Source organism: Phalaenopsis equestris, unplaced genomic scaffold, assembly GCF_001263595.1.
Source record: "Phalaenopsis equestris unplaced genomic scaffold, ASM126359v1 Scaffold001038, whole genome shotgun sequence".
In the NCBI taxonomy this organism is placed as follows: Eukaryota; Viridiplantae; Streptophyta; class Magnoliopsida; order Asparagales; family Orchidaceae; genus Phalaenopsis; species Phalaenopsis equestris.
Genome location: NW_018165477.1, coordinates 106,472 through 117,548, shown reverse-complemented (window position 1 = coordinate 117,548; position 11,077 = coordinate 106,472). Strand labels below are relative to the sequence as shown.

At 31.5% G+C, this 11,077-nt stretch overlaps 1 protein-coding gene across 3 annotated transcripts in view; it reads right to left on the bottom strand.

Moving 5' to 3' along the window:
- Positions 1-2,511, bottom strand: part of LOC110032850 (bromodomain and WD repeat-containing protein 3) — a 69,630-nt gene extending 67,119 nt beyond the window's left edge. For all 3 annotated transcript variants that reach the window (XM_020736619.1, XM_020736620.1, XM_020736621.1), the window contains exon 1: positions 1,968-2,511. The gene's annotated coding sequence lies outside the window, so the exon portion shown is untranslated. The remainder of the gene's footprint in view (positions 1-1,967) is intronic.
- Positions 2,512-11,077: the final 8,566 nt, after the last annotated feature.

The window sequence follows — 11,077 nt, the reverse complement described above, 5'->3', positions numbered from 1 at the left end:
GGCATTCCTAGAACTATTATGTTTGATTAAATTGTTAGATTTTCAAACCTTTTTTAAGAATAATATTGAGGAAAATGGGAACCTAATATTAATATAGCTCAACAGCCCACCAAGAAACACGCATCCAAACCAAAACTATCAAGTAAAGCTTGGAGAATCTACTAAGATGTTTGTTGGTAAAAACAATAATTGATGAGATCAGCTTCTAATGCAAGTAGAATTTGCATTAAATTGTTCTTTCTGCCAACAATCAATTGAAACAAGTTAAAGCACTATATAAGTGCAACATTGTCACACCGAAAAAAGCTAATATTGCCAAATACAACCACCAACTTCATCATTGACAAAAAAAGGTCCAAGAAATCAAGCAGCGTCATGAAAAGATATGTAAAATGATCGTAAAATAAAATACCAAATATTAAAAATAAGCAAATAATTCCAAGAAGGCAATAGCTTTGAAGGGAGGGGATTTGGTGTGGATTTACCTAAAGAAAGTTTTCCAGTTGGAAAACATGTGAAGCCCAAACCAAAACTTAAGGTGATGTTGAAAGTAATCAAGTGCGTCAATGACAATACATACACAAGTTATTGACCAGGCAATTATAAAATAGCCATCCCTTACAACATTGTCGACCTATTATCCTAGTACAAACTAAAGCCTATTGAAATCATCGAAGTTATGCCTTTCCACTCCGGAAAGCATGACAAAGATGCTATGCTTTTTATCTTTTTTGTTGTCTATTATGTTCTTGTATAGAATGTTTATAAGCAGTGATTTTTGGGAGAGTGGGGAGGTGGCAACAAGAATGAAAGGATAGAGTCATCCTTGCTGTTTAAGAAAATTAGTTTTTAGTTGTTGAATAAGAATTTTGAGAGCTATCGTTTCTCCTATTTCTCTATATCCTAAACTTGTGTGTTTAGAAGGTGGTTTCTGGGATGTCATAGTGAAGGGTATGATCTTGAATATAAAGATTTTTTTTTTCTATTAACTATCCATTTTTTCCATTGTACTCTCATTCAATTGGCTAAAGCTAAGCCTCAAAAAAAGAAATGTAATTCAATCTTGTTCTTATTTTGTGTTCAAGACTTCCTCTTGAAGACTACGGTGCCACAAATTCACAATCCTAAGGAATTTGTGTCCTGGTTGTGGTGTCAAAATGCACAGAATTCAAATCATGACTTTCCCCCTTATCTTATAAGGAGATGCTTCTTGAGATTTGCATCAAAGTTATGATTACATGGCTTCTAAAAGATTATAATGAAACTCATCCAACAAGTATCATTACAAATTAAGAATCCTGACCTTTCTCCCTATATCAATATAGTCAAGAACCAAATATAGCTATAAGAAAACAATCCTTAGAGACGAGTTATGCCATAAATATGCAGAATATAGAATATTTATTGTCCAAGTATGAGCAAAAATTAATGTTCACCCATCCAGTACTTTCAACAACAATCACATTGCCATATAAATAATGCAAGCTTAAACAATGTGCATATCCAAAAATGATGTTATTTGCTTGGCAAAAGGAGGGGGAAAGTTTATGATTCATGCCAATTTTTACCTCCATTTTCCACTAACTTCAGTCGTTTTCCTAACTGCAACAATAAATTTCAGCCAAGAAACGACTTGTTTGACCACATACCAAAGCAAATCGTGAAGTTCGGAATATGTTAGCATATAGCCACAGATAAGCAAATTAGGACTCCTACGATCCACTTAATCCAAAACGATGGATAGAACACGTGGTGTTTGCAATTTGCAAAAGTTTTCAAGTCATGCATTTAAATTTATAACCAAGCTACACTGAGCAACGATGCAAAATCCCAGCCCTAAAAAGAAGGATTCAGGCCCACCACCAAAACCATTATAACAGTAATCTCCCAAGCGGGAAACCAGATTTAAACAAGAAATTGAACAGTTCAAAACAGCATGAAAAAAAGGAGGAAAAGAAACAGCGCACCAAAATCTAGCAGAGAACTCCAATACTCCGATTGCATCGATGACCGAAATCACCCAGATGGCCAAGTTTCCCGAATCGGATAAAACTTTTGGCACTCATACATGCTGCATTCCTTGGCGACCATAGAAAGCACCGCCCATACCCCAACCACGCCCTAGTTGCAGCCGAATGCAGAACTAACTGCAAAAAATAACCAAATACGACAAGAATCCCAACGTCAACCGACTTGGAGACCCTATAAACCGAGGCTTGCCAGTCGAGAGTGCCGCCCGCGAGATTGATGCAGCGGCAAAGCGGCACAGCGGCAAAGAGAAGGGGAGCGAATAGTAGCAAGGCACAAGTTAGCTCTAAGGATTCAATGGAAGTTAGTTGAGCGGTGCGCGTCTGCAGCGGCGGCGGAGCCCGGCAGAGAGGAAGGAGGAGATCGGCGATTGGACTATCCCGGGAATGGAGGATATCGTGGACAAGCGTTCCCTTCGGCTTCCTGAATTTCTCTCCTTTTTTTCTATTTTCTGGAAAATAATATTATGAGGGTATATGCGGAAATGGAAGCGTAAATCGTGCGGAAACTGAAGCGAATTGCTTTATTTTATACGAACGGTGTATTTGCATTTTGGTCCACTTATTATTATTATTTGCATCATAGTTTCCTGGTGAGCTATTTGGGTCCGTTTCTTCGTATCCGCCGGGCTTAAAATCGGCCAGGACTATCCGTTGTTCCAATAATAGTTGGAGCATTTAACGGTAATAAATATTAATATATACATATAATTTTCAGAAAAAATTTACGTCCTAGACAAGGTTATGAAAATATTAAATTTAGGTTCACCTTATAAATCATAAATATATTTCAAAATAATCATAGATATGAAAATTTGTATTTCATGTTTTAAAAATAGTGATATTTTATATGATATGAATTATTTTGATCGTATATATAAGTGTAAGAAAAATATAATTTAGGCATTAGACATGTAAATAAATAATATTGGGTGGCATGTATGTAAATTGAGTTTTTTTTTTATGATAGTAATATTTTTTATGTGATATGAGTGATTTCGGTGGTATAAATGTAAAAAATAGTTTTGGTCTTATGTAAATTACATAAAGTTGGTGGTATATATGTAAAAAAAATATAATTTTTGGTTTTGGATCAAATCGACCGACTTTTTTCTTTTCCAAGCCGATTCAAACCGATATATTCAGGTTTGATGTGGGGACAGTTCTTAAGCCGGCTTGAACCGGACCACCGATTGGTTCACGGTCCAATTAGTCGAGCTATCAGTTGAACCAGTCGTTTTAATCCGATTTTCTAAATGCAGGTTTTAGTCAATGTCCTCTTAGCTTACAAAAAGTTACAATTTATTTATTAGACCAAATTTTTGTTAAGTGGCCTTTTAAAAAACATTTTTTTTTATTTTTTTATTTTTTTGTTATTTCTTTTAGGGGGCATTTGTATACTTTACATACAAAAATAGACTCTCGAAAAGCCTAAACACCAAATAGGCTTTTGGGCCCAAAAAAGTCTAGCTATAAGCATATTGTATTTACAAAGCACATTCAACACAATCACAGCTACAAAACCCATCCCTCAAAGAGAATTAGCAAGCTCTTTCGGCGAGCTCGCCAGTAATGCCAGCTCCTCAATTGAGTTCACTTGTATTCATCGAGCTTCTCCTTCGAGCTCGCATGTTTTCATTGAACTCTTCCATCCATCTCGCCAGCTGTCAACGAGCTCTCCCACTGAGCTCACCTGTAATCATCATGCGACACCAACGAGGTCATTGAATAAACAATTAAAGTTGCCTAAGCGACAAAAAGAAGGGAACTCCTATCCATCATTGTCCATGCACATTCATGGGTCGCATGACTCCCATAGTTGTATCTCATCAATTACAACTCCTAGTCGGCTATGTACAACATGGCCTAAGGTGTAGTAATTATTTATTTATTTTCCTATAAAAGTAAGAACATCCTACGAGATGTATAGATGGGCGGGTCCTCACTCTTCCAAAGGGATTCTATCGATCAAAGGGTGGGGAATACCCTTGAAAAACCTATACTCATTTTTGTTTCCTTTAACTTACAAGATCTCTCCCAGAGTTTGTGGATTCACGGATCATACAGGACTCTACATCATAAAAGGATTCAATATCTTGAAATGTGTGGCGAGTGTTGATCTCATACTCTAATCTAGCCAGAAGATATTTGGCGCGAATGAAAATACTGGACAAAGATAGACTGCGTTAATGAATTCGGGTTGCAGCATATGAATGAACTAAATGAACAAATGAGGACAATGATACATGAAGTAAGGTAGGAGGCCTCCAAATCCCTTTCAAAAGATCATTCGAGAAGTCACACACAGAATCATTAGGATCAGGAGTGCAAAGACAAAAAAATTCATTGGAGCAAATTGCAAGGAGAAGAATTACCGAGGGCGCCCTGCTTATATGTTAAAATAAGAGGATGATGATGAATCTTATTTCTCGGAAAATGATATTTCAAAATCCTATAATAGTGAATGACGAAGAAGAAGAAGAAAAGGGCCGTTAGCACTAATTCTCGAGAGAGATTATTGATGTTGAAGCACCCAAAAATAACAAGATCTCTTTCTTGTATTCTTCTAAAAGAATAATGTATCCCTCCAATCATATAGCTTCTTTTGAATCGGCAGTATGTCTGTTATGGATAAACGATGTCATTAAATGTTGTTTGTTCCCCTTGGTGCTCAAAGATTCATCTCTATGCTGATTCAATAACCTATCGTTAAGAGTCATTGCCTCCTTCGGTGAGTTCAAACAAATATTTGTGACTTAATTTGCCGGTGCTTAAAAATCACGAAAGAGTTCTCAAGCTTTGTTGAAGATTCAACGGGCACTTTCTAAAAGCCTGAAATTTTTGGACATCAAATACCTTGAACCTGTTGTTGCTCACACAGGCATGGCTCAAGGCCAGTGTGAAAGTCAATTCAGATATGTGTTTAGGGCTGTCAAAAAGGCTCGTTGTTCGCAAACAGTTCGTGTTCGACTCATTCATGTTCAATTTGTTGACTAAGCAAACAAGTCAAACACGAATAATTTTTTTTCACTTGATATATAAACACATTGAACATGAACAACGGTTTGTTCATTCGAATTTTGTTCATTTTGGCTTGAAATAATTATATATTTAATTGACGATGAGTATTTTTAAAAAATTTAATTGACTACAAGAGTACAAGAGTACAAAAATTTATAATCAACTAAAATTATTAATTGAGAAATAGAATAGAAATATTAAATTATAGTTAAATGATGTTTTAATATAAATAATAAGATTTAAATCTCACCCCAACCATTGATATCCTACGGCTGCGCGACTAGGGTGGTTAAAATGATTCTTTGTTTGAGAACAACTCGTGTTCGGCTCGCTAAGCAAACGAGCTGAACACGATCACTTTTTTTTTGTGTTTGAAATATGAACGAGTCAAACACGAACTGTAGTATTTTTTACGAGTCAAACACGAGCTAAGCCTGGGCTCACTCGTGTTTGACATGTTCACACCCCTACATGTGCTTGACTTGCAAAAGCTATAACTTTAGTTGAGCGTTTAGAACCAACTAACGACCATATTTTAGTTGAAGCATAAAAATTTCTACTATATTTTTTTGCAGAGTTTGTCGGAACATATACCTCTCTTATACATTTTTTAATAAATTATAATTGTACCATCATTCTTTTGTTTTATATTTATATTTTTCATAAAAATATGAAAATTTAATAATAATTAAAGTTCATCATTTTCTATACTTTATGAAGATGAATTTTTAATTAGGCTTATAATAGTCTCAAAAAAAATTATTTAGAACTTTTAGATTAAATCTTCTTTTCTCATATATTTAAAATATTTATTTATTACTTATCAACCAACTACTTTCAAAATGATTTAAAAGAAAAAGTAATATAAAAGTAAATATTAATCGATATATTAAAATATCTATTATAAAATACATACTGAAGTATTATGGTTGATTATCATATGTATGAGACTTAGGTATTACAATTTCTACTTAATATCTATAATCTATTTCTTTAGTACATAAAAAGATACAATTGTGCACATAGAACATTTAATATAGTAGTAATGACCTATTAAGAAAATGTAAAGCTCTGGATTACCTCAGTTGGTCCAATAAATATCAACTTGATCATTTTCTCTGCTAAATTTATTCACATTCTTCATAAAGCTAACTTTTAATATTATAAAGCCACAAATTTAAAAACAATTGCCTTATATTTTATATCATAATACCTCTCTTATCTATCCCATGTTGTCAAAAATGATAACAATCCTTTAATGCTTTTGCTTTAAACATAAATATGAATGATATCATCCCTTTTACTCAAAAATAACACAGGTGCTTCATATAAAGATATATTATATTTGACAAATTTTCTATCTAAAAACTCTTGTAGTTAGACATTCAACTCTTAAAGTTCCTTAGATTCCACTCTATAAGAGGTATGCTAGACACTATCTCAACTTAGAACTTTGCCTCTCTCTCTCTAGAGATAAACTAACCAACACTTTAGAAAAAAACATCTAAAAAGTTCTCTTGTTGTAGAAATGTCAACACTAATCTCTCACATACATAAAAAATAGATCGCTTATCTATCTTCGTAATCCATCAACTTGTATGACTGACCAAAAAGATAATAACAAACCTTTAATACATTCAAAACAAAACATCTTACTACTAACACATATCATTATCATTTTTTATCACAACTAATGTAGAAGATGTTTTATCATAAAACAAACCATCTTACTACTAACAAACCTTTTCATACTTAATCAATATAACATCAAACTCATTCAAGAACAATTTAGCCTGGAAAAAAAATTTCATTTAAGAACTACATTTTAGAAATATAAACTTAACTACCAATAAAATAAAATTCAATAAGCAAAAAAATAAATAAATTAGGCAATAAAGTAATAAGAAGTAAACATAATCAGTCACGAAATTTCTCAGATATTAAAAAAATGATTAAATTTTATATAGCTAAGTAAAATGGAATTTATAGACATCACAATATCAAATGTGTCTTTTACCTCTTACTACATCAAACTATACACTTTAGGTTGGGATAGAGTAGTAATAACTAGAGAAATTAAATCTCTTTGGCTCTCTCTCTCTCTCTCTCATTTGCCTCTTATTAAACATATCATCACTATTACTTGATGATTTGTCATTATGAATCTCTAAATGGGGCTATATTGAGCTACTTACTATGCATTTGATCTATTCAAATATCTAATATATTCTTAAATGCTCAATATGGACATTTTGTTCTCCTATAACTAGATTTCTTGCTCTTGAAATACTCTCAAAAAATTTAAATAATTTCCACCATAATACCTCCTTCCACAAAATTATAGACTAGAACACTACTCCTCAAAATAGTTTAACCATTCCTCCTAAAAATAATTGAGCCTCTCCAAGAGTCTTACGACCTAAATCAAAAACTTCTTATCTGCATCTCTTTTAAAAGTTTTTTTTTTCAAATTTTTTTGAGCTCATATCCCATTGATGCATAGTCATGATCAAACTACTATTTATTAATTTTCCTCTCTCAACTAACTAAGTAATTTTTTTAATATAAAAATAAATCAATGGATGTTTTAAATTTTCTCTTAATTCTCTCAAAAAAAGATAAGACATCTCCTCATAAATGGTATTTAGTTGTCTAGCATACCGAAAAAAGTTGTAAACTCAATCTCATGCTGCCTCATCATCTCGTTCCCCTAAATTAGTCTTATAAAAGACTCCTACATTTGCTTTTTTTAATTTAATAAATATATAAGCCAATCATTAAAATTATTAAACAATTTCACCCAAGTGATCGCCTTGAAACTTCTCATTTGATTGTCTTAGGAACCAACACTCAATTTCAACATCAATTCAAAACACTCTTACATTTAAATTATAATTTGTTATGTATTCCATGCTATCAAAATTTATAAAATCTTAAAATTCAATCTTTAGCTACTTGGAAACTTCAATCTCAAGAGTAACAACAATCACTTTATTTGTGTTATCTACTCAAACTAGACATTCTATTATGATCATACTCCATTAATTGGGCCATTGTTTAGTAAATTGTATCATGGAATATGGCATTATTATAGCTCATTTTCTGATTTATACTACATAAGGCTGGCAAAAACTCAATCCATTTGTTATATTATGATTATAGGATTCATGATTTATTAATTCTCACATAGCATACGAATGCAATAACTTAAATTAATTCACGTTTAAAAAGTAGAAAAATTAACAAGAAACTGCCCAAATTATTATCATTTATTTGATGATTATTTATACGACTTTGATATAAATCAGTTCATTTAAACTCATTACTCTTTTACTTGTAAAATATTTATCATGACAATCATATTAGGCTGTGTCATCTAGGTTCAAAGTAACTGATAAATTTTTTAAGACTTCTTCAAAATATTTTTCTTTCTTCTTCAATATTTATAAATAAAGAGCCATTTTTATATCATTAAATAAATAATCATTTAAATTTTCAATAACTTTTTATTTATATCACCAAATTATATAATAAAATAACTACACAACACACACATAGACATATATATATATATATATATATATTGCCAAAAGCTACATGTATATTAATACAAATTGTGTTTATATATATGTAGGGAATTCATTGATAAAAAAAAAAGGTGTTACATGAATCTAAAATAAGGGATATCCATGTTATCCCCTAGCAAAAGTAAAAAAAAAGGGAGGGTTTGGGAATTTTCTAGTTATAACATCATCAGTGAGTTTTCCTATTCTAGCAAGTCAATTTACTGGTATATTCCCTTTCCTTGGAATGAAAGAGTAGATTGTGGTAATGTATGTATCCAATGATTTGATTATGTTGATCCAGTGCGTAAGGTGTCAAGGAGTCTCCATCTAGTTGTTCAGTAGTTGCAGTAGCAATTGGGAGTTTGATTCAATATGTCGTTGCCAATTTCCTCATAATGCAATCCTTAGCGCCCAGTAAACAGCAGTAGCTTCAGTTTTAAGTGCATCATGTGCTAAGATTGGGGACTATAAGTAGAGCAGACACTTGCCACAATGTTCCTTAAGCACACCTCTAATTCTTGCATCATCCTGAAGAAAACTACCATCTGTATTGAATTTAATTCAGTGAAGGGGGGTTTCTGCCAAGAGACCTTGGTGATTTGAATGCTGGTTTTCCATGTAATACATGTTACTTGATCTTTACAGACATTTGAAAACTTCTTGTGCTTGATCAGTTTCAACAAGAATGCAATACACTTGTTTACATCCATTCAAGAAAATCACACACGCAAATGAAAAAAAAATATAGTTTCACATGTCCTTGTATCTTCATTACTCAAATATACATAAAATACAACCATCAAGTGTATGTTGGGGAATGCACTATCATATAAATTATGTAAATTTATATTTAAATGATTAAATAGAAAATTAAAATAAAATATAATATCAAAAAATAAAAAAGCATTATTCTATATCATAAGTAAGATTTTCTTTTGCATGAACCGAAATTTTTTTTTTCTACTTGAGTTGGGTAAAATGTGATTTATGTTAATGATGATATATATTTTGTAAAGCAAAAAGCCCCTATTGTTAATCATATTTTAGAAGTAATGGTCTCCTAGAATACTGTCGTTTCTCTTTGAATTTTTCAATTTAGTTTTCAAGACCATTATTTTATAAAGTCAATTTAAATTACTCAAGTTAGAATTGCTCGTTTCTTAAGTCTAAGAAAGGAAGATAGAAAGTGATTGGATGTTGAGAACCTGTGTAACACTCCAACTATCTTAAAATAAGATTATATTTAAGAATTTAACATTTATTATATTTAAATTATTTATTTTGTTAACAAGTTAAAACTTATGGTCCAATAAAACATGTTTATGGAAAGGCTTAAGAGATGACAATTATGACATAGATATTAACAAAAGAGAAATGATCTACCTCAAAAACTAAAGTAAGGTAAGAATTACTATAAAAATTTGATCTCAATCCTATGTCTAGCATCATGCAATAGTCTTCTAATATTCAACCCTATCTTGAAGTGAAAGATGTTTGATATTTTTTGAATTAGAATCCTACATGTAAAGGAAAACTAGTTAAACCAACCTAATTAAAATCATACAGTTTGGTATAATGAAAGATAAATAATGGTGTTATTTATTATATAAGAAAAAATATGATTTATAACTCAACTGTTATAACCGAGCCATGCGATTGTGACAGATGTGTAATGCACCTAATTAAATTTATCAAATCTTATTTTAGTTGTTTGATAAAGATAAAATCCTAGGATGCAATGCATATTTTTGGAACTTTAAAATATAAAGAGGCCATGCTTTATTTGTTTGGTACAACATCCCATAGGAAGGGCTTTTACCCTCAAAGATTGGACGACCTATTTGTGTAACAGGACAAGTATCTAAAATCAGAAAATTAAATAAATATAAATGCATATAATTAGTTACCCTAATGATTTTTAAATTTTTTTTTTAATTTCTATTATTTTTTTTTATTCTAGTTAAAGTAAAAAAAAATTCATAAGATTGCATCACATAACAACCAAGTCATGCCCAATCATGTAAAGAAACCTATGAAAAAGCTTATTTTCTAAGTGCATTAATATAAGTTAACACATGAATAAAGACACAAGCAAACAATAAAAAATAAAAAAATATCATCAAAGAGGCTAGTTTAGCTGGGTACTGCAATACACCATGGAAAAGAGAAAAATGGTTTACAACCTTTCCTAGACATACAAGATTAACCAAACAAGCCATTAGTCTCTTCAACCGCTTTTAGTGGTTCCTTTGGACATCATAAAGCTTCACATGAAATTATTGAATTTCAGGGTTCAACCTCTGTCATCTTGTTCCTTTGATTAAGCTTGGATATTTTGTTATTTGGTTTGACTTTGCCTTCTTTTTGTTTAGATTTATACTCTAAAACAGGCCTCAGCAAGACTCGCCTAAATCTAAGTATAAACATAAAAGTTATTAGTAAAATCCTACGTCAATATATATA